The 24,457-nt window shown below is 47.8% G+C and overlaps 1 protein-coding gene across 8 annotated transcripts in view; it reads right to left on the bottom strand.

Annotated features, from left to right (window-relative positions):
- STN1 (STN1 subunit of CST complex) overlaps positions 1-24,457 on the bottom strand; it is a 426,801-nt gene that overhangs the window by 337,768 nt on the left and 64,576 nt on the right. For all 8 annotated transcript variants that reach the window (XM_069239456.1, XM_069239461.1, XM_069239459.1 and 5 more), the window contains one exon: positions 15,980-16,058. The gene's annotated coding sequence lies outside the window, so the exon portion shown is untranslated. The remainder of the gene's footprint in view (positions 1-15,979; positions 16,059-24,457) is intronic.

Here is a 24,457-nt window from a genome sequence, read left to right as displayed (position 1 = left end):
TTGTAAGGGCCGCATGTGCAACCTTGCGTTCGGGACAATGGCTATGCATGAGGACATCATGCCTAGTAGTTTCATCACCATTTTGACTTGTATCTTTTGTTTTGGATACATGGTCTTTATTACATTGTGAAATGCTTGAACCCTTTGTGGGCTTGGAATGGCAATCCCTTTTTGCTGTGTTGATTGTCGCCCCTAAGTATTGCTGTGTTTGACACGGCAGAAGGTGTGACTTTGTGTAGTTGATTGAGAAACCTAGATTGTGGAGGATTTCTATGACGTACTTCGTGTGTTGTGAACACCGTTTTAGCGTGTTGGTTTTGATTAACCAATCGTCTAGGTACGGGAACACATGTATTTGCTGCCTTCTGATATGTGCAGCTACTACTGCTAGGCATTTTGTAAAAACTCTTGGCGCAGTTGTTATTCCGAATGGCAACACCTTGAACTGGTAATGTACCCCTTGGAATACAAACCTTAGGTACTTTCTGTGTGAAGGATGTATCGGTATATGGAAATATGCATCCTTTAGGTCTACTGTTGTCATGTAGTCTTGTTGTTTGAGCAGTGGGATTACGTCCTGTAATGTCACCATGTGAAAGTGATCTGATTTGATGTATGTATTTAATGTTCTGAGATCTAGTATAGGTCTCAGACTCTTGTCTTTTTGGGGTATGAGAAAGTACAGAGAGTAAACTCCTGTCCCTTTCTGTTGGTTTGGTACTAATTCTATTGCTTCTTTTTGTAGCAATGCCTGAACTTCTAGTCCTAGAAGATCTATATGTTGTTTTGACATATTGCGTGTTTTCGGTGGGACGTTTGGAGGGAATTTGAGAATTCTATGCAATAACCATGCTGGATAATTGCTAGGACCCAAGTGTCTGTTGTTATTTCCTCCCAATGTTTGTAAAATTTGGTTAGTCTCCCCCCCACAGATGTTATGTGTTGGGGATTTGTGACTTGGAAGTCACTGCTTGTTTTGAGGAGTTTTGGGACTTTGGAACTTCCCTCTATTCTTTTGGAATTGTCCCACTTTATATTGTCCCCGAAAACTTCCCCGCTGATACTGGCTCTGGTAAGTGGGTCTTGTTTGTGAGGTTGTGGGTTCTGTGCTTTGTCCTCGAAACCCCCCTCTAAACTGTGTTTTTCGAAATGTGCCTCTGCTCTGTGGGGAGTAGAGTGCGCCCATGACTTTGGCCGTGTCAGTGTCTTTCTTAAGTTTTTCGATCGCAGTGTCCACCTCCGGCCCAAACAACTGCTGTCCGTTGAATGGCATATTCAGCACAGCTTGCTGTATTTCTGGTTTAAATCCTGATGTATGCAGCCATGCATGTCTCCTTATTGTTACTGCTGTGTTGACAGTTCTAGCAGCTGTGTCTGCAGCATCCATTGCTGACCGTATCTGATTGTTGGAGATACTCTGTCCTTCTTCTACTACCTGCTGCGCTCTCTTTTGGAACTCCTTGGGCAAATGTTCTATAAAGTGTTGCATTTCGTCCCAATGGGCCCTATCGTATCTGGCCAACAAAGCCTGTGAATTGGCAATACGCCACTGGTTTGCTGCCTGTGCCGCCACCCTCTTGCCTGCTGCGTCAAATTTTCCACTTTCTTTATCTGGAGGTGGTGCATCTCCTGAAGTGTGTGAGTTCGCTATTTTGCGCGCTGCCCCTACTACAACTGAGTCCGGTTTTAGCTGTTGTGTGATGTACACGGGGTCTGTTGGTGGCGGTTTATATTTTTTCTCCACTCTTGGAGTAATGGCCCTTCCTTTTACAGGCTCTTCAAACACTTGTTTGGAGTGTTTTAGCATTCCGGGTAGCATAGGAAGACTTTGATAATGGCTGTGTGTGGACGCCAGTGTGTTAAAAAGAAAGTCGTCTTCAATGGGCTCAGCATGCAGGCTGACATTATGAAATACCGCTGCTCTCGATACCACCTGTGCGTAGGCTGTACTATCCTCTGGTGGCGACGGTCTAGCTGGATAACATTCAGGACTATTATCTGACACTGGTGCGTCATAAAGGTCCCATGCGTCAGGGTCATCTGGACTCATTCCTGTATGAGTTGGGGATTGCATCATTGGTGGAGTGGCTACCGGTGATGGTTGCGGAGAGCATTGTGGAGATGGTGGCGGGGTTACTTGTTTAGCCAACTTTGCCTGTGGCTGCTTGTCTTTTTCTTGGAAGGCAAGTTTGCGTTTCATTTTAATCGGAGGGAGAGTACTGATCTTCCCTGTTTCTTTTTGGATATGGAGCCTTCTTTGTGTATAGTCTGGCTCTATTGTTTCCAATTCCTGTCCAAATCTATGTGTCTTAATTTGTGTGGACAGTCCTTGTTCCTCAGTGTAGGAACTTGTTTTCGGTTCCACGGCCGGATGTTTCGGTATCGAAACCTTTTCGGCTGCTTTTTTTGGTTCCGACGAAACCTTCTTTTCTTTCGGCGTCGTGGTCTCTCGGTGCCGACCCATTTCGGTGCCGCTATCTTGGTGCCGAACCTGCTCGGAGCCACTATCTCGGGCCCGAGATTGCTGTGTGGCGGTATCTCGACCGGAGTCGGATGACTTCGCCACCAGCGTGCCCTTTTTCGGTGCCGATGATCGGTCACCTATTTTTCGGGTTAAGCCATGGCCTGTTGGCGGTGGCGTCCCCTGAGCTTTGGTGTTTTTTTCGTGAGTTTTGTGTTTCGACGTCTTACTCACGGTTTTCGGCGTTTCTTTGGGATCGATCTCATCCGAGTCCGATTCCTGGATGGAGAATGTTTCTTCCTCCTCCTCGAAACGCTCTTGTCCTGTCGGCGCCGACGCCATTTGCAGTCTCCTTGCTCTTCGGTCTCTTAGTGTCTTCCTGGACCGAAACGCTCGACAGGCTTCACAAGTATCTTCCTTGTGTTCCGGCGACAAACACAAGTTACAGACCAGATGCTGATCTGTATATGGATACTTGTTATGGCATTTTGGGCAGAAGCGGAATGGGGTCCATTCCATCAGCCTTGAAGAGACGTGGCCGGGCTGACCAGGCCCCGACAGGGGATCGAAAAAACCCCAAAGGGCCACCGGAGCTCTTCAAAAGTCAGTGTCGATCTGTTGTAACTAACCCGATACCGAACGCAAACAATTTTCCGAGATTCTAACTAACTTTCCGACCTGAAACACGGAGCGAAAAACACGTCCGAAACCGATGGCGGAAAGAAAACAATCTAAGATGGAGTCGACGCCCATGCGCAATGGAGCCGAAATGGGAGGAGTCCCTCGGTCTTGTGACTCGAAAAGACTTCTTCGAAGAAAAACAACTTGTAACACTCCGAGCCCAACACCAGATGGCGGGATGTGCACAGCATGTGTATCTGCAGCTACACATGCCATCAAACATATATATTCACTAAAAAAAATAAAGGTTACAGGGATATCATAGTTAGGTTCAGAATTCACATGCACTTAACTATAGAAATTCAGTTCTCATCAATTTTTCTGTAAATATTACAGTGATATTATCAATGATCTCATAGAAGATGTCATGAGTGATGTAATAACTGGGGTAATTAGCAGTGCATGGCAAGAGTGCGAGTTATAGTTACTTTAGGCCTTGAGTTGATATTGGCGTAAATCCATTCAGTAGTTCTTGATGGATGGTTGGGTTTGTGGGAAGCTTGCAAGAGTTCTTCGATCACGCAACTTCAAGGAGGGGTTGCACTCTCGTCATGCACTGTGTTAGACTTTTCATCCTTGGCGTGGTCTCCCTTAACTTTTTGCCTCTGTTCCCCAGGTTATTGATGTGTGCTGGACTCTGATTTTGCTGTTTTTATTACTCTGGGCACTTTACCACTGCTAACCAGTGCTAAAGTGCAAGTGCTCCTGTTTAAAATGTGTATGTAATTGGTTCTCCATGGTTGGCATATTTGTTTCACTGATAAGTCCCTAGTAAAGTGCACTAGAGGTGCCCAGGGCCTGTAAATCAAATGTTACTAGTGGGCTTGCAGCACTGGTTGTGCCACCCACACAAGTAATCATCTCTCAGACCTGCCACTGCAGTGTCTGTGTGTGTATTTTTACACTGGAAATTCGACTTGGCAAGTGTACCCACTTGCCACGCCTAAACCTTCCCTTTTCTTACATGTAAGGCACCCATAAGGTAGGCCCTAGGTAGCCCCAAGGGCAGGGTGCAGTGTATGGATAAGGTAGGACATATAGTAATGTGGTTTATATGTCCAGACAGTGAAATACTGCCAATTTCGTTTTTCACGGTTGCAAGGCCTGTCTCTCTCATAGGATAATATGGGGGCTACCTTTAAATATGATTAAAGTGTAGATTCCCCTAGAGAGTAGATGGATATGTAGAGTTTGGGGTCCCTGAACTCACAATTTAAAAATACATATTTTAGTAAAGTTGGTTTTGAGATTGTGTGTTTGAAAATGACACTTTTAGAAAGTGAGCATTTTCTTGCTTAAACCAGTCTGTGACTCTGCCTTGTTTGTGGATTCCCTGTCTGGGTCAGTTTGACAGTTGGGTTGTTTTTCACCTCACACTAGACAGTGACACAAAGGGAGCTGGGGTGTAGCCTGCATTTCCTAATTAGCCATCTCTGCTAGGAGGGAGGGGTGGAGTGGTCACTCTCATCTGAAAGGACTGTGCCTGCCTCGGAAAATGCAGACTCCAACACCCTGGTGTGTGTCTGAGGCCTTGCCTGGGCAAGGCAGGATTTCACAAGTAGGTGTGAGTCCCCTTTGAAGAAAGATGACTTCAAAGACTAAAATGGGTATAAGAAGGGCACCCAAATCTACAGACTTTAGAAAACACTTCTGGAACCAAGAGGAACCTCTGCCTGGAGAAGAGCTGAATAGCTGAGGAAGAAGAGCTGCCCTGCCTGTGACTGTGCTTTGTGGAGCTATCTGCAGGTGCTGCTTCTGCCAGAGTAAGAGGGCAAAGACTGGACTTTGTGTGCCTTCCATCTTGAGAAGAAATCTCCAAGGGCTTTGCTCTAGAGCTTGCCTCCTGTTGTTTGATGTCACAGGGACAGCAAAGACTTCTCTCTGCCAGCCCCTGGAGTCTCTGGAGAGACTCCTACTCTGCCCTGTGGTGCCCATCCAGTTCCTGGGACCCTGAAAGGAGAAGCTGGCAGCCTAAAGACAAGAAAATCAACGCACAGAGCGCCGTGCGGGGAAAAGATTGACGCGGATCCGATCTGCGGCTGAAAAAACGACGCGCCGCCAGCTCCGCAGCTGAGAAACGACGCTCGCAGGAAACTGGACCGAAAAATCACTAACGTAGGCTGGGAGATCACAACCTGCGCTGCGGGATTTTCGGATCATCGTGCGGCTGGATTTGTGACTCAAGTACCGCTGTGCGGAGTTATTTTTGACGCACACCTGCCCGTGCGGGGTTATTTTTGACGCACACCAGGTATATTTTCACTCTAGCAGCGTTAGTATGTTTTTAAAACTACTTAAAGACTCTTTTTTATTTTTTATTGATAACTTGACTTGTGTATGGGGGATTTTTGTCGTTTTGGTCTTGTTTTGTTTAGATAAATATTTCCTATTTTTCTAAACCTGTGTTGTGTCATTTTGTAGTGTTTTCATTAAGTTACTGTGTGTGTTGGTACAAATACTTTACACCTAGCACTCTGAAGTTAAGCCTACTGCTCTGCCAAGCTACCAAGGGGGTAAGCAGGAGTTAGCTGAGGGTGATTCTCTTTTACCCCGACTAGAGTGAGGGTCCTTGCTTGAACAGGGTGTAACCTGACTGTCAACCAAAGACCCCATTTCTAACACACTGCTTATGATTTCACATATTACAACACTTATGACATGTTATGTGACATCATTGATCACATTAATGATGACAACTGGACTGACATCATTGACAACAACACTGTGCATAGCAGTGGTACGAGTTATAGTTATTTGTAATAACTATAACTGTTGGATTCCAGTGTTTGTTAGTTTAAAATGTTACATTTAAACTGACATTCTGACCTAACTATAACATCATTTTAACCTTTGTTTTTTTAGTGAATTTCTGAGGTTTTGTTTACGCAAAGTAAGATATTACAGTACCTAACTATAATATAATAGTTACTTATAGTTATGTCATTCACATTTTTCTTCTGCCTGCTAAAGCATATAGAATGGGTCAGGGATCAGCAGGCTTCAGACATTGGCTAACTTCACTGAGTGATGCAATTCGTCTATTTCACCAGGAGCATCTCTGCACTTAAGAGTAGTTCCTTGCAGTGCAATGACAATGTGTGCCATCTAAGACCACAAAAACATTTTTGCGTTCAGCCATTTCATATTGGTAATTGCTCAGCAGCTCCCCATCAATGTTTCACAAAAACCGTGACAAACCAAAAACATGTTCACAAAAAAAGCCTGGCAGCCAATTCCAGACCTGCAGCTGTTGGAAGGTGGGTCATTAGTTGTGTGGCCTGCACAAGTAACGAGTCCGCACACGACCGCCACTGGGAACCAAACACCCCATTGTAGCGCAAGGGAGGTGGTGTGGGCTAGTAATCCGCATTCACAAGCATGCAAGCATGACTCTTAATAAATGAATGTCCAGTCTGTGCTTTTTCTTTTGATAAAGCAAAAAAAGTACATTTATTATTCACACACACTATTCAATAATATGCAACAATCTACAAATATATACAAAGTGATGAAATCACTCTGGACCAACAGTATGTAATCGTTCAGGTCTCCTTAAGGGAGAATATAATCCAACAACCCACATGGCAAATTAATCCAACAACCCACATGGCAAAACAATCCCAGTGCCCCCCCTGTGCGACATTTGAACATTCTGACAGTATTCAACAGTACAGTGCAATGACACCTACATTTGTAAATAAATACTTTCATCCTGCCAAGATGTGACTATCAGTATCATTATTCAAATTAGCATAATCAGGGAACATAAGAGACCAAATTCTAGCATTCTAACCATCAGGATTACTTTTAGATTACTTTTGATTACTTTGAGATTACTATTGGATTACTCTTATTTAAACATAAAATAACAGTAGAATACATGGGGCCATACCAACCTACACCTATGGTAGGCACCCTTGCACACACAGGAACAAAAGTTCACTGAAGCTTGTGCTTGAAATATCCAGCCAACCCTGGAGGGGTTATCTCTCAGGTGTCCCACCCTACCTAGGGTGGGGACACCAACAGATGTTGGGGGGAGGCTGCGCTGCTCCTGCAGCTCCCCCGGTCTCCCAGTTCTCCGTTGGTGGTGGCCCCCATCTCAATGGGACCACCACAGGCGTTTTGAGGGCTCAAAAAGCAGCCCCTGCCCCGCAAAGCATGCTGGGGCGGCTGCATAAATGATGAGCGGCTCTCCCGCTGCGAGGGGAGAGCCGCGATTCCTTTTCTTTTTGCCCTTTTCCTTTTGATTTTTATGTCGGGGGTGCCGGTCCCACCCGGACACCCCGTGCCCAAAACAAGGATCCCTCGTGGGAGGGCGGCTCAGGGAGCCCACCCCTGGCCGCCCCCGCCGGCTCCCCGCACGGCCAGCACCTCCGGGTGCTGCCGCGGGAGCCGGCCAGCTGACTTGGAGTCTGCCCGCTCCAGCGGGCAGACTCGGGATGCTGGCGGCGGCCGCTCGGGCCGTGCGGGGGGAGTGCAGAGGCACTCCCCCTTCCTCCCGGCGTCTTCGGGGCCCCGGGATGGGGTCCGGGGCCCCTCCTCCTCACGACGGGGAGCACGACGGCGCTCCCCGGAGTCCTCCAGTTCTCAGGGCCCCGGGATGGGGTCCGGGGCCCCTCTCCTCCTCAGTGGGGAGCGCGACGGCGCTCCCCCAGGCCCTCTTCTGCGTGGGGCCCCGGGATGGGGTCCGGGGCCCCCTCCAGCCATATTCACGGGGAGCGCGACGGCGCTCCCCGACTTTTCTTCAGCTGGGGGTGCGCGACGGCACACCCCCACTCCCGCCTCTTCTCGGGGCCCCGGGATGGGGTCCGGGGCCCCTTTGGACTCTCTTCACGGGGAGCGCGACGGCGCTCCCCGACTTCCCTTCTGCTGGGGGGTGCGCGACGGCGCCCCCCCCATTCACTCTTTCTTCACGGGGAGCAGGACGGCGCTCCCCGACTTGTCTTCGCTGCAGGGGGCCCCGGGATGGGGTCCGGGGTCCCCTCTCCACAGCGGCAGGGGGGTGCGCGACGGCGCCCCCCCCCATTCAACCTCCTTCTCAGGGACCAGGCTTCACGGGGCCCCGGGATGGGGTCTGGGGTCCCTTCTTCTTCAGAGAGGGGGAGTGCAACGACGCTCCCCTGTTCTCCTCTTCTTCCTGGGCAGCCCCCCAGGCCCTGGCCCACCCTGGGGGCACAGTCTCAAGCAGCTGCGGAGCTCCACTCGCTTCGTAGCTGCTTTCACAAAGGTCAAAGATCACCATTCTTTGTCCTGTGATATCTCGGGCCCCCAAGGGCCGATTTTCTTCATTCTTGCGTCGTTCCGCTCCTGGTGACAAGCCCTTGCCACCAGGAGTACTCTCCTTAGGCCTCCTGGCCTGGAAGGGTCCCAGATCTTCAGGGAGCCAGTTCCACTGACTCCTGCGCCAATCTTTCCTCTGGGTTTCCTCTTTTCCTTCTGGGCTGCGCGCTCTCCTTGCGCTAGCCCAGTCCTTCTCCCAACTAGTCCTCTGGGGGAATAAGGGGGCCAGCTTGCCTGGCCCTGGCATTCGCCTCGCTGGCCTGGGATCCTTCAGGGGCAGAGTCCCGGCCCCATGGGCAGTCAGGAGGTTCTTCCTTCCAGTTGTCCGTGACGCCCGTCTGCAGTCCCAGTGTCCAGCAGTGAAGCACAGCCAAGAGAGAGAGCTCTCCCCTGTGCAGGACCTTTTAAGTGGGGGCGGAAGTGTCCAGCAGGTCTGCACCTCTGGCCTATCCAGATGTGCCACATCACTTCCTTGCTCCCATCCCCTCCTTCTTGCACAGTCTTCTGGGATAGCTCAAGATGGCATCCTCCATGAGTTGGTTGCCACATGTGCTCTGAAAGTCTCAGCCCCTCCTACCTGACATTCCTCGCAGGGCTTCTCCAGCCTGCTCCTGGCACTGAATGACAGCTGGCTGATTGATGCTAGGCCCTGCTCCAGCAACTGGACAGAGCAGTAATTGGCCCTAATCCTGAGCTGAGGCAGAGAAATATGACATCCCTGGATGACCCATAAGTTGTACAACTATGCTCCTGTAACCTACTGCATCATTCTTTTCTTACAGGTTACAGTGTACTTTGGTGTGACTCTGGTCTCGGTGGACCCCAGAGAACTGGAGTTGCACCCTAGGCCCTCCTTTCCCATTGACATTCAATGGAGTATCCCTCCAATGCAAAGATCTTAAGTACCCTGACATTGGCATTAAACTGGGTGTCTCTACAGTGAAAAGACAGTAAGCACACTGACTCTCCCTCACATGTATACACCCCTCTCATTAGACCTACTCCAGGTCACCACCCACTCTGCATAGTTCCTCCTGCGCCAGGACTATCTAGGCGCAGTTCTAGGGCTGCGCACACTAGGAATCCTCCTCCCACAGCCCTCACATGGGTGCACATCCATGCGCACACATGATCACATGTAACCTGCCTGGGGCCTCCTGCCTTGCTTTCCTTAGCACGGCGACACCAGCGGTAAACATGTGTAGTCCATTTTACCATGTGCTTATTGTGCGGGAGTCACCTCATAGGAGGCTTCCTCACAGTAAACAGTCAAAAACCAGGTGGTCAAAAATCGAAAAATCAGGGCAGTCCTGCTGGTCAGAACCGTCCTCTAACAGCAGCTTTTGACAATACTTATTTTGTTTGATAGGGATGGCATCAATGCTGCTGAACAAGGATGCATTACTGTCACAGCAAAGTATCAACTCTCGTCAGTCAGTGGTAAGGACCTGCACTTGTCTTGACCCTTTTCAAGTGCGGACTGTCCTCTCTAGTATGTCTTTTGGACAGAGGAGAGAAGACAGCCCTTGTAGACAGAAACTGTCAGGACCTACTACTCATTTAAAAACAAACGAAATAATAAATGATTACATATAAAAATCATTTTCATGTGCTTGGAATAATTAAAGACACAGTCACCAATCTGATGGCTAAAAAAGAAAGCCTTCACCACTTTCCAAATTTTACTCAGACTTAATTTCAGTAGGATACTTTTTGCTTTATAACAGAACACACACAAAAATGGCCGTCATTCGCCAGATTGATTGTGTTTCACTATATTCACCATGTCCAGCACACAGCAGAATTTGCCTGTGTGTGTCTTTTTGAAAATATTTTTTATTAAGCATTTTAAATAACACGATCAATACAACCTTCCACAGAAAGTGGATGTACAGCCACCAGAATACTATCCATTTCAACATTATTAGTTGTTCCATATCTTAGTGACAAAGTTGTGCCTAACAGTATTCAACAATCAGAAACTACGGTGCAATATCCCCAATTGATTCATGTCTCTAATATTTCCTACTGAATAATCCCTCTTAACCACCTGCAAGTGCACATTCTTTTCCCACGTAGGAGGTCTGGTAGCTATAATAATAACAACAATGTATGAAAGTTATTCATATAAATCAGTGTAGTAGGGCGGAGGGTATCGTGGAAGATAAAGAGATTGTCCCCACTTTAATCCACTGGCCCGCTAGTGGTTTTCTCCGCACACCGTGGCATTGCTCAGAGTGCAAGGTGGCTTTCTCTGTCATAATCCACTTTTCAACCTCCTTTTGACAAATGCTGCGAGGCAGCTCATCTGGAGCACGCCACTGAATTGCACTGTCTCTGGAAGCAAGGACCAGATCCAGATCCAGGTCTAAAAATGGTTTACCACCTTGTCACTCCCCTGTTGTGACATATAAGCCCAACAGGCAGGCTTCCACCATAAGCAATGCTCTCCTTTTTATGTGTGTCCCTGTTCACCTGCAAACTTTGCACAGACTAGGACCAATACTGAGCAATCACAAACCAAGTGAACAAAGCCCACATCCTCAAAGCTACATCAGGGACAGCTCACGGTGTCTACAAGCATCATCACATTCAATCTGTAGGGAGGGAGTTATGTGTTGGACATAGCCCTTCTTGGGAAATTTTCCTAAAACGTTTGCTTTTTCCCCCCAGTCTTTGCTGGCTTCCTGTGAGTGACCTTAGGACTCTGGGCACTTCTCCACTGTATGGCAGTGGGAAAGAGTGCGCGCCTTTCCTACCTATGTTAGGAGGGGGCAGGTATGGGCATGGTTGAGGTGCTGTACCCAGGAGGACCCTGTAAAAAAGGTACCCTCATACCAGGAACGTGTATGGCCCTGGCTACTAGGGGGACATTGAAATGTGCGTGCCACCCCCTAGAAGGCCCCATCAACCATGTCTTAGGCCAGACTGGATGGGCCGGATGGGGAAGGATGGGGCGCTAGCGCACCTGAGTTCAGGGTGGCAGCCTCTATGTGGTTGGCGTAGGGCAGGCCAGGTATATGAAGGATACTCTGCTCAGGTAGGGAAGACCCCTATGTGGGATTCCCCTACTTAAGGTGGTTGACCGCACCCATGGATAGGGCCGATCCCCTAGTAGTGGCCTTTGCGCCCTGGGCACTGTTCCCAAGTAGGTGCAGGGTGAAAGTGTGCATGCATGTCCTCTACTGGGTAAGAGGTAGCGCTGACCAACGTGGGCGGGTCCAGCCATGGCAGGCCCTGGGGTGGGCACATGCCCCAGAGGACCTTCAGCAGCACAGAGCCTGACCCAACAGGCCAGGGTGTGCCCACCTACACGACGATGGTGAGTCTGGAATAGCTAGACTCGAGGTGCCTATCTGCACCAGGGAGTCATAACTATAGTGAGTCTGACGCTGGCCTGTGTGTGCTTACTGGCACACAGGTGCTTTTCTATGTAGCTATTGCTTCTGGCATCACCTGCCTAGGTGGGCACAATTGCAAATGGCTATCTAAAGTAGTGGCTGAGCCCGATAGCACAGGCCAAACATAGGTGCACTTGCCCCCATGTGGTGGTTGCAGCCTAAGTGTCCAGAGGCTTGTATGTGCGCCAGGGAACATGTGCCCAGGGGGTTCGGAACACTCATGCATGTTGCCCATGAGAGATGCTCTGCCCATTAGATAACATGGGAAAAAATAGTCTTATTAGATATAGCTGCAACAGATTGCAGAGGAGCAGCCTCATTATGGTTGATATCATTGGAGTTAGAGTGACAAATCCCCTTTAAAGGTAAAGATGGTTTTATTAGTAATGCACTAGAAATACCACTTTTAGAAACTGGGCATTTCTAGATTCTAAAATGCCTCATGTGTCTTGTAAATTTAACTCCTTTCCACTGGATGCAGGGGAAGAGCACACCTGTGCATTCCCCAGGCAACATCTATAAAACTGGGGCATCCAGAACAACAGACCCTTGCCATTGAGGCCTGGGATAGATCTGATGGAGGGAGATGTTTCTAACACTTGGCCTCTTGGAGCCAGAGCATGGTCCCACTAAAGATAAAGATCTTCATTCCATGTTCTCGGGTGCATGTGGAGGAAACTTAGGGGAGACATCTGTTGTTGAACCACCCCTAATTTCAAAGGCACACTTTAATATAACTAAGGGTACTATCCTTCAGTAAGCCAGAGTTGCATTTACGTCCATGCGGGACTGGTGCTGCTGGACCACGTGGTGATCACTACCAGAGGAATCTGTTGTGCAGAGGAGGATAACTGCAGAGGAAGGGATACGTGCACCCTTCCTGTATTGTGGTTGGCCTTAGCCGACTGCCTGCTGCTGTGTCGTAACCCGAGGTGTGCTCTCCAAGGGCAGGTTAGCTGTCCTGTGTTCTCTGCGGAAGTCTCAGGGACATCAAAGACTTCCTGCCAGGGATTTTCATTGGCTGCCGGTACCTCCTGGGGAGCGATGCTCTCTTCTGTGCCTACATTGTATGCTGGACTCCACCGGGCAGGGGCAGCCTGAGTATGGACGAAGTATTGTGTCTGTAGACTGGAATTACCTAGTGCACAGCCTGCAAGTACTGCCAGCACTTTAGGCGAGTGGTCCTTCATCGTGAGGACCACTGCACGCCGAGACGTCTTGTGGTGTGAGCGGGATCACCTGTTGAGTGAACCCGCGTGGCCCGCTGTTGTTGAGTGAGTTGCATTTCTCTTATGTGGTCCTTGGCTGCACACGCATTGCGTTCTATGCCCCATTCATAGGTTGCAACCCTCGGATATGGGGGTGCAACCGGAGCTGTGCTATACACTGCTTTGTATGGTATGGCTGAACTTGCACCAAAGTGTATGGCTGGGGAGTCTGGTGCTACTATAGGCATTGCACACCCTCATTCCTGGAAGGTACTGAAATGAAGTTCAGTGTGCGACCAGAGGGTCTAGACCGACTCAAGTCATTGAGCACTAGACGTTTTGCCCCATTCCAGAACGAGAGGGATTTATGTTCTTCGTGGAAACATCCGGGAGTGTTTGGTGCAGTTCAAGTTATCACGCCCCAGACTAGTGCCTCCTCCTGAGGAGATACCACATTGGGAATTGTCTTTGGAGTGATCATATGGTTAGGATCGATTCAGGTGATAGGGGCCCTGACGCTGTGCCTCATTTTAGAGGAGGTACATTACTGAGCACTTTTGACGTGGAAGCGTAACCAACTGGTGCAATTCAAGTTTTCAATCACCAGATGCAGCGTCTCCTTGTAAAGGGGGTGAAGACCTAGTGGCTCGTTGTGTGCAACCGGATTTGTCAAATGGCCACTCAAGTCAACACGCCCAAACGGTGCACCTCCATTCCGGAAGAGCCAAAACTGGTAACTATTTTGTTACAATGTCTCTCTGGCAGGGCTGGGCTCCACGGGGGCTAAAGTTGGCCCCAGTGACTCTCCCCCTGTGTGTTGCAGACCTCTGAATGACTAACCATCTACTTGCTAATTGTTGCCAGATCATCTCTCTTTTCTTCCTCCTCCAATCTTGTCCCCAGGGTCCTGTGTAGTGTGACGAGGGCCGTGAGCGGCCTAGTATCCAGGGGGAAAGTAGGTGCAATCTATGGTTTGTGGCGATGTGGGATAGCTGAAGCTGGTTGGTGGGTGAAGGGCAGTTTGGGACCTAGGATACCTGGAAACAAAGTGGCATCCACTAGCTGGATATCAGGGCACTGCATTAGGGTGCCAGAAGTGCGTGCGTACGAGTGTACATGTGCATAAGCTGACTGATCCCAGTGACGGTGCACAGTGGATGTGCGGGTGTGAATGCGGGTGAATGCGAGGGCAGCACCATGGTGTTGCTGGTCATGTTCATCTGTCAGGGAATTTCTAGGGTTGGCAATAAGATGTAGTAGTGCGGCCCAGGCTGCAGTGCTATGTGGAAGTGTACAACCCTCGTATTTACATGTTGCTGCTATCATTGGGAACTGGGGTGCACCCTAAATTTAGCTGTTACATCAAAGTTGGTAAACACTAGGGTAGGTCCTGTGCTGTCAATGTTTGACACCACATGAGGGTGCGGGGAGGGAACATAGTGCTTTCTCACTTGTACATTCTGTTGTTGGTGTTACACACAGTTGGGACGAATATTGTGAATTATATTGTTAAAAGTGATTTATGCGCAGATTTCCATGATACTCATGCTGTGCTGACAATGTGTATGTTGAGTACAATTTTTATATACCTACACTGTGTGAAGTCTCATATGTGCCGCTCAGCATGGTTATGGTGGGGACGTGCTGTGCCACTGCTTTACACATTGCCTCTACGATAAGCCTGACTGCTCTGTGCCAAGCATCCCAAGGGTAAGCGCGGATTATACAGTGAGTGTAATCACACACCTCTGACGGGAGTAATGAGATTCTGCCTGGCTGGGGCCTCACCACATCCAACCAGTAGGAGCGCCTCTAATAGTTATGCAAATAATTTTTACCTGTTCTAACACTTATTCCCACTCTAGCCCTCAAAATGCCTACTAATTGCTTCTTCTCACCTAATCTGTAAAATTGGTTGACTATCAGATACCATCTCAAGAGTTGTTTTGTAGAGCCAGGAGACCAACTTACACCCATTACCGAACTTCAGCAAGTAAGAGCTTGTGGGGCTGCAGGTATAGTGAAACGCTGCACTATGAGTGTTGGAAGGATTGCACTATTGTACCATACATCAGAAATTGAGCCCCTGGAAGACTATCTTCGTCGACCACTGCACTTAGGCTTCGAAGAGCCCCAATAGAGTACCAGTCACCCATGTACCATGGTCTCTATACGAATTGCCCGGCACTCTCGCAGTCATCTTGCTGTGAGGAAACCCACTCTTGACAGGGGTAGTCCAGTTAATGGTACTTTTGTCTTTTATTAGTTAGCACTTTCTAGAAGCAAAATACAATAGTGTGGCGTTTGGGTGACCATGTAAGTTTCAGCTTTACCCCACCAACTTTGCCATCAGTGCTCCCTTCTGCTTAGATACTCCCAGCTCAACTATCTCTGCCAGGTTTGTGCCTGCCAGCCATTGAGCTAGTCATTGTAGTGCCTTCGTGTGTCTTTTAACAATGGCATTGGAGTACCCACTGCTCATTGCCAATAGTTTTCTGTTCAACTGGTGTCCTTGAATATTTCCTTAGTGGACCAAGTGTGTCTTTGGTTGACTAATTGTCTTCGTTTTTTTGTTGATGCCCAAAGCATCTCTTATTTTTTGGTTCCTAGCAGTGTGTCCACGATTCTGATACCAAACAACTGCACCAACTCTATGAATTGCCTCCTTTTGCATATGTAAGCAAAAGGTTTGTGCATGGGACAAAAGCGCATGAAAACACAAGCAAGCCCTGGGTGTTAACAGTTATAAACATTAGTTGGAGTAATCTGTAAAAGAGGAAATTCTGAAACATGACTTAATGAATGACACTCCTGTTGTGGCAAACCAATAAAATATCATTTAAGAATGGCTCCACCTTCAGCCGAAATCCAGTTACAGCTATCTGAAAAACTGGCAAGGAGAGCTTCCGCAACAACTGCTGAACAAAATATGACAAAATACTTACATTTACACGAAAGAGGCACACCTCCTGATACATCCATACATCGTGAAAATGTTCTTCAGGAAACCGATTAAACCGTATGCTGCAAAAAACATCAGAATAACAATATAACACACATCACAATGGAACAAGTTCAGAGATGCACTATAGAATCCTCATATAAGAAATCTTAGGTGCTAATAACAAGGGAGAGAAGTGAAAATAACAAAAATAGACTTACTACAACCTAATGGGGCACAGAAATGCCTCTTTTAACATGATAAAGGTTCTAGATTGAGCACCCAGAACCAACAGCAATACCTTCAGAGGCCCAACATTTTCCTTAGGAGAGCACCACTTGAGCTGCCGAGTGCTAGGGTTGCGTATTGTCATTGCGGCCTACTCTGGACTTCATCTCCAGCACAAGCTATGCTAATATTTGATGACATTCAACTGTACCAGTGAGTACTAATACTAGAATGCACTACATAATCCATAATGCACTGAGGAGGACCGGTGCTAATATGTCAGGAGTAAGCTCCCACCTTAAATTGCATATTTATTGTACAGATATTAAAATCAATTACAATTTAAAACCAAGAGCAATCAATCAATCAATCAATCAGGGATTTACAGATCACACTACTCACCTGATAGGGTCTTAAGGCGCTGGGGGGCTGGAAGAGCTACTGGTTGAAAAGCCAAGTCTTGAGGCGTTTCCTGTAAGATAGGAGGTCTTGGGTCAGGCGGAGGTGGAGCGGTAGGGAGTTCCAGGTCTTGGCGGCTAGGTGAGAGAAGGCTCTTCCCCCAGCGGTGGTGCGACGGATGCGGGGGACATGGGCGAGGTTGGCAGAGCGAAGATAGCGGGTGGGGGTGTGAAAGGTGAGTTTGTCGTTGAGGTAGGCAGGACCTGTGTTGTGTAGGGCCTTGTGTGCGTGGACGAGCATTTTGAAGGTGATCCTCTTTGATACTGGCAGCCAGTGTAGGTCTCTGAGGTGGGGTGAGATGTGGTTGCGATGTGGGACGTCTAGAATGAGGCGGGAGGACGCGTTCTGAATTCTTTGCAGCTTTGTTTGGAGTTTGTTTGTTATTCCTGCATATAGGGCGTTTCCGTAGTCCAATCGGCTGCTGACCAAGGCGTGGGTGACGGTTTTCCTGGTTTCGACGAGAATCCACTTGAAGATTTTGCAGAGCAAGCGGAGGGTGTTGTAGCAGGAAGAGGAGATGGCGTTGACCTGCTGAGTCATGCTGAGTGTGGAATCCAATATGAAGCCCAGGTTGCATGCGTGGTTGGTGGATGAGGGTGCGGATCTTAGGGAGGTGGGCCACCAGGAGTCGTGCCAAGCTGAGGGGTTGGTGCCAAAGAGGAGTATTTCTGTCTTGTCTGTGTTTAACTTGAGGTGGCTTGATTCCATCCAGCTGGCGATGGCGTGAAGTTTGTTGTGGAGGTTGTCCTTTGCAGTTGTAGGGTCTTTCGTGAGGGAGATGATGAGCTGAGTGTCGTCCACGTAGGAGACTATGTTGATGTGGTATGTTCGTGGGATGTTGGCGAGGGGGGGCCATGTAAACATTGAAGAGTGTGGGGCTGAGCGAAGATCCTTGGGGGACGCCACAGGTGATTCTGGAGGCTTCTGACAGGAACGGCGGGAGGCGGGCTCTCTGGGTTCTGCCTGTGAGAAATTACGAGATCCAGTCCAGTGCTTTGTTGCGGATTCCAGCGTTGTGGAGGCGTGTGCGGAGAGTGTGATGACATACTGTGTTGAATGTTGCGGAGAGGTCCAGGAGGATGAGTGCTGCTGTTTCTCCTTTGTCGAGCATGGTCCTGATGTCATCTATGGCAGCAATGAGTGCGGCCTTGGTGCTGTGGTTTTTGCGGAATCCGGATTGGGAGGTGTCAAGTGCCTTGCTGTCTTCCAAGAACCAGGATAATTGATTGTTCACAATTTTTTCGAAGACCTTGGCTGGGAAGGAGAGGAGGGAGATTGGTCGGTAGTTCTTGGGGTCGTTCGGGTCTGCCTTTGGTTTCTTTGGCAGGGCGTTGATTTCTGCGTGCTTCCATCTCTCTGGGAAGGTGGCTGACTCGAAGGAGCTGTTGATGGTGTTGCAGAGATGGGGAGCGATGATGAGGTTAGCTTTGTTGAAGATATGGTGTGGGCAGGGGTCCGATGGTGATCTGGAGTGGATGGAGGCCATGGCGTTGGCGGTGTCTTCTATGTTGACAGGGGTCCAGGTGTGGAGGAAGTGGGTGTTGCTTGGAGCGTTGGGTTCATAGGTGTTTGTAGTTAGCTGGTGGGTCTGGGGGTTGAAGCTGTTGTGGATTTCTTCTATCTTTGGATGGAAGCGGGTTGCGAGTGAGTTGCAAAGCTCCTGTGATGGCGGGGGTTCGTTGGAGCAGGCCCTGGGGGTGGAGAGCTCTTTGATGATGCCGAAGAGCTCTTTGCTGTTGTGAGCGTTGGAGTCAATGCGTTTTTTGAAGTGGGTCCTTTTGGTGAAGCGGATCAGTTGGTGATGCTTGCGTAGGGCCTCTTTGAAGGCAATGTGGTCGGAGTTGGTAGGGTCACGGTGCCAGGTTTATTCCATTCGGCGACATAGCTGTTTGGTTTCCTGTAGATCTGGGGTGAACCAGCTGGCCTTGATTCTGTGGGGGGTGTTTGGGTGTTTTTTGAGCCGTGCGAGGGTGTTGGCGCAGTCTTCTATCCAGTGATGCAGGTTGGTGGCGGCTGTGTTGGGGTCTGGGGTTCCGCGGGGGGGGCGGCCCCGGACCCCAACAAGAGCAATCAAATGATACAGTGCACAAACTGAAAACCCCAGGCTGCTGGTAAAACGCATTGTTAAAATCAGACAATAAATATGTGAAAAAATAATTAGTTTGTATATACTATCATCAATGTAAGGACATTCCCATAATATCAGGGGATCCAACTGAGAAAGTATGACATTGCACATCATTGTAATTAAGATTATTTCCAGGCCTCCCAGCAGGCCATACACCCACCTAATAAATAATGAACATAAAACCAACGATTGTCAGGGCCCTTAAAGTGCTTACGTGCATTGGTTGTTCGACCATAGGTTGACGGCCAACAAATATAAAAAGCCATAGTGTAAGGTTAAAACTCAATGGCTGTACAAAGTTAATTCAGAACCCGAAGGAGCAAGAGCGGAAGATGGTTTCCGTACACTATTAATCACTGCTTGCAGTGCCCCTGATGAACTTGGCCTGAGCAGCCTTAATGAATTTAATCAACAGAATGTTCAGCATTGTGTTCACAGGATCTAAAGACCTAATAACAGCCTGCCAGCAGGAGTGGACCCCCAATTCGTTCCACTTATTCCGCAGCAGGGATCTGCGCTCCTTGAGCAGGGATGGACACAGACAGACCACATGTTCAAAGGATTCTTCGCAGCTGCCACAGCCCCTACACAAGACACCCTCCCCTGGGATTGACCGCCATGTGGGTAAATGCTTCAAAAAGGCCCAATCGGCCATCCTTAAAGCCATGAATTTATCTTTCAAATTAATGCAATAAGAGCAGGAAAGGTAGCCAGCTGGGTACCTGGCTGAAATGAATTAATAACCGCCCAGGCATGCTTACGTTTGGCAAGGAGAGCTCAATCAGAATGGTAGAACCAGAGCTGAATACTCTTTTTAATGCCCAGTTTATAAAGGGGTTGAGAAGGATTGTTGGCCCAGAGATTCTCAGCTCTCAGTAGCTGTTTACAATCAGCCAAAAAACAATGGTGGGACCCTTTCGCTTCAGTCACACTAATTTCAAGCCATAGAACTGACCCCAAGCTACCTGCCTTAGCCTGGTGTAACTTGTGACAAAGTTTCAAGAAAGCATCTGCACCTAGTGCCTGCTGATCTAAAAGCCCAAATTCCAACTGCACCTGCACAGGGAATGCAGATTGCAGTAGATGAAAGACCCTCTTATAAATCTTGATAACCAACCTGTTTAACAAACATGAACCTCTGCCCAACGTAACTTCCTGACCATAAGACAGTGAGGAAGTAATCTTTGCTCTCATGATTTCCATTAGTGGGAGCAGGTTAGGGTTTTCAATAATTTAGAGAAGGCCGCCTGCAGAACCACAGCTTTAACTTCAATCTCCTTTCTGTGCCTAACTGGTGTCAAGGTGCACCCCTAAATATTTATAAGACTGATCTGACACAAGTTTACTGCTCTTATAGTACCAGCTGATTTCCAGATGTATTTTCCTGCCAAAGGAGACCACTTTTGTTTTAAGCAGGTGTACTTCCAAATGGTTCACAGCTGTATAAAATGCAAATTAGTTGAGCACCCGTTGAAGGCCAACCCTGGTAAGGCTTAACATTGCCAAATCATCAGCACAGAACAAATGGCTAAACCTAAGTCCACCAATCTTAGGGGGGCGAGGGGTGAGAGTTAACAGCATCACAAGCAGGTGACAGGGCTGCAATTAACAGATTAAAAAGCAAAGGGGCAAGCATGCAACCCTGCTTCACACCATGAAAGGTGGGTATTTTCCTGGAAAGGGAATGGCCATATCCTAGTTTAATGCGGACCCAGATGTCTGTCTGTGTATAATTCTATAATGGCTCCCAGGAGCACAGATGGAATTCCGCAGTTCTGTAGTTTGACCCACAGGGAAATCCTAGGAATCTGAATCAAAAGCTACCTTAAAGTAAACAAAACAGCAATGCAGCACAGATCCTGAGAGGTTTGCCTTGTCCATCAAAATAGATAGGGCTAATACGTTTGTTGATGTACCCGATACAGCAGAAAACCCAGTTTGGGAAATAGGAATTAGGCATTTCGACTCTGCCCGAGATCGAAGTTCTTCTAGCAGATGACTGGCATACAACTTAGCCTCATTGTCAAGCAAAGCTATCAGCCTAAGGTTGGCTGGAGCAGAGCTTGAGCCACCTTTATGTACTGGGTGAATTATGGCACCATGCCAGGACTAAGGAACTTTTTAGCACAAGGCACAGTAATCAAAAAGATACGCAAAGTGGTCTGCCCAAAAGGGAATATCCTGTTTAAGCATTTGCGGAAGACCATTGGGACCCAGAGCTCCGTCCCGTTTTGCCTTAGAAATAATGTGACAGAGACAGGTTGGGGAAAATAAATCATAACTTCAGAGTGGGGGTGGGGCAAGGACACTACGGGCTGAGGATTGACCAGAGCTGCTGTAGAGGGATGCACCCCCACACCCATCTAATTTCCATCGGATACACTTACAGAGAAGAGAAGTGTCTGACCAAAAAGGCAGTCCAATTACCTTCTGAAATATTAACAGTGCGAAGCCCCCGCTGGATCTTTGTAAGATTATTGATAAAAAGCCAAAATAGTCTTGAGTTCGAGTCCTTGCTGGCACTTATAAGTTTTACTCAAAACAAGTTGTAACATCTCTGATTTTCTTAACAAACAGCCTTCCTACAGGCTTTCTGTAGTTCCTTAAACTTGTTTAGTAGTGCCCTAGAGTCAGGACTCTTCCTGATTGCCCTAGCAGCTTTATTGTGAGCTTTCTTTAAGTTCTGGGTTTCCCTTGAAGTGATGAAGTGCGAAAGTGAAATAGAATTTTGCACAGGTTGATGGAACCTTGAGCATAAGAAGGAGATAAATTTGTCTCATAACTTAATTGGGGAAACACAGCCTGCCGCATCAGAATAAAAAAAGCTAACGGACTCAGCCGTTGCTGCAACACTAGAAGAAGGATGCCATTTTATACGTTTTAAGGATTCGAAGCATACACTGCCTCCCACGGCCCAGGCCTTAGCATGATGATGAAAACTATATTTTATAGTTACAGTCTGGGGGCATGATCACTCTCATACCGGGTAGAAATCAAAAACATTTCAATAAAGGAGAACAATTCCATATTACAAATAGTATAATCCAAGTAGGAGTAATTTCGCCCATCAGATATCATCCAACATTTAGGGGCTGTCTTGTTGCAGAAGTCTATTCAGAACTTTGAAGGCCATACTATTTAAGTGCATGACCACATACTCTTCCAGGGAGCAGGGAGCTGTGAGGAAAATCCCTGGGTCTCAGCTGTTTAGAGACTAACTGGTAATTACAAAGATCAGGGCCTTCAGAGGGTTTCAGAGCTATCCTGGAACAAATTTGTGTTAAAATCCCGAGTTACCAAATAATTAGCATAGGGATGTTCCCCAGCTAAGTCACCCAAGATCTGCATTAGACGGAACAGCTTCCCTCTTTTTTCCTTTGTACTTGGAGCAATAGAAACATTTATCACAATGAGGGTTTGCTGCAAACTCCAATTACTAATCATAATCCCCTGGACCCAATTTTCTTCCTAAACCAGTGCCGTAATCCAACCTTTTAATTTGACAGCAACAAAGATGGATAGCCCCCCTCCTAGCATGGCTGCTTTTACTCTCTCTATGGGCGGATTTCCAGACTTCCAGAAACCATGGCAGCGGGCAACTGACTTCAGCCCGTTTCCTGCAAGGTAATTGTTTCATAACAGATTAAAATAGACACTAGGTAGGCCGATTCAAACTTTTGAGCAACCCCACTGATATTCCAAGAACATAAAGACAAATGTTCAGACTTTGACACGGAGGACACTGCCCGCAGGGGTTATTCAGGTCGCCCATGCAGAAGAGCAGAAGGCAGCCAGTCCCATTTAGCCCCCAGCTGGTTGCCGACACCAGTCCTTCCTGTGCCATTAAGGATAGGGGTGCTACCCTGAGCACCTTTTAGGATTGAGAATGGCTTCAACACAGGGATAGCTTTTGGACTGAAAGGTTCAGATAATAACACAGGACAACCAGGATTCTTATTGAGAGCTATCATAATGCCCTAGAAATTAAATATATCTTTTCTAGCGAGGATAGACTGCGCTACAGTAACTGAAGTCAGTGATACCAAGGTAGTTTCCCCTGTCTGTGAACCCATTTGGGGAAGAAATTCCATGGAGACGATATAACCAAATCCAATGCCACTCAGCATTGAGAGGTCTTTAAAAAGTGTTAAAATGTTCCCTCTGTTCAGGATGTCATAGGCACCCCTTGAGTGATATTTCGGTATAAAAAGTAGTTTGGCAGTGCTATACTCAGATGAGGCCATTGGGAAACACAATAGTGGCCTTGGGTGAAACTGGTCCACCGCGCTAGCGGGCCCATAGGAATCTCAAGCCCCGTCACCAAGAAGTCGGTAGAAGATTCTTGATGACGTGGTAACAATGAAAGGGGCTAGCTTCCTTGACCCTCAGAGGGCATCCCAGGAAAGGTGGGGGCTCTCAGACCCATGACATCACAGCTCGTTATTTACCATAGGGTTTGATGATGTTACTGTAATGCCGACAGCGCCATCTCCCCCAGGCTTGTAACAGTAGGAGCAACAAAAATGTTAGCTTTGCCTTTCTCGACAGAGCCAAAAATGATATAGGAGAAGTTCCATCTCCTTTGGTGGTGACGCTGTTTGGTGGATTGTGCACAGGCTCACTAGGCGGGGGAGACCACCCTGTTTGTCCATAAACAATTAGTTAGCGAGGTCGGATTTGTCACCTCCTACGACTGCCGCATGTCATGTTGGGCCAATTGTTGACCTTTGTTTGCAGACCCAGGAGGGGGTAGGCTCCGCTTTTTTTTCAGTTGTTTACGAAGCCTTTTTTTCCCCTCCTACTTAATAAGTGCTGAACATCAAGGTCTTCTCCTGGAGGAGATGGTTTAAAAAAAATCAGCTTGTGGCACAGAATAAAAGTGGGAAGGGGGCAATAGATCTGTAGATTCAGTTCCAGGTGAACAGATCATCTGATGAACTGGACTGACCAAAGAGCCTTGCTCGAGGACTCCAGCAGAAACGAGCTCGTTCGGATTAATGATTGATGAGCTCTTTGATGGGAAAAAAAGAATCATCCAATGTTTTGAGCAAGATGAAAATCTCTTGATTTCGGCTAGGACTCAGCTTAACAAATTGGAAGAGATAACAAGCTTTCTATGATCGGAGAGCAACAACAGGCTGCTTGAACTAAGTTGGAGCTTGTTAGCGCTCTGATGATTAGCTGATTTAAATGTTCTAATTTGTGGTCAATACCCACTACATAAGTGATTAACGTGTTCAACAAGTCGACTTGCACATCCAGCTTGTCAGAGTGATAATTCGAGGCCAAAACAGTAGATTGCAAAGTTTGAAGAAGTTGAGACCACACAGGGCCACTAGTAGTGACTGTAAAATTGGTCACAGAATTACAATGAATGTCGACAACTCCCACGGATTCAGTTTGTGGGCAAGATAGATCCAGGAGCGATTGGTCATTAAGCTCCCTCTCACTAAACTCTGTTTGAGAGCTACCATTAAAAGCCCCACTAGAAGGGCTGTAGGTCCATTGTGCGGGCAGGGAACTGATCAAGGGAGCCATACTCTTGATGGCAATCTGCCAAGAGAGAGAGTGCTAACTATTGGCGAAAGCTTGTGCTTCGGTGAGACCACAACCGAGTTGACGACCTGTAACACCAATGAGCTTGGATTGTCTTTGAGGGCTGACCAA

The sequence above is a fragment of the Pleurodeles waltl genome, chromosome 6, assembly GCF_031143425.1.
Source record: "Pleurodeles waltl isolate 20211129_DDA chromosome 6, aPleWal1.hap1.20221129, whole genome shotgun sequence".
NCBI lineage: Eukaryota > Metazoa > Chordata > Amphibia > Caudata > Salamandridae > Pleurodeles > Pleurodeles waltl.
This window is presented reverse-complemented; position numbering and strand designations above follow the sequence as displayed.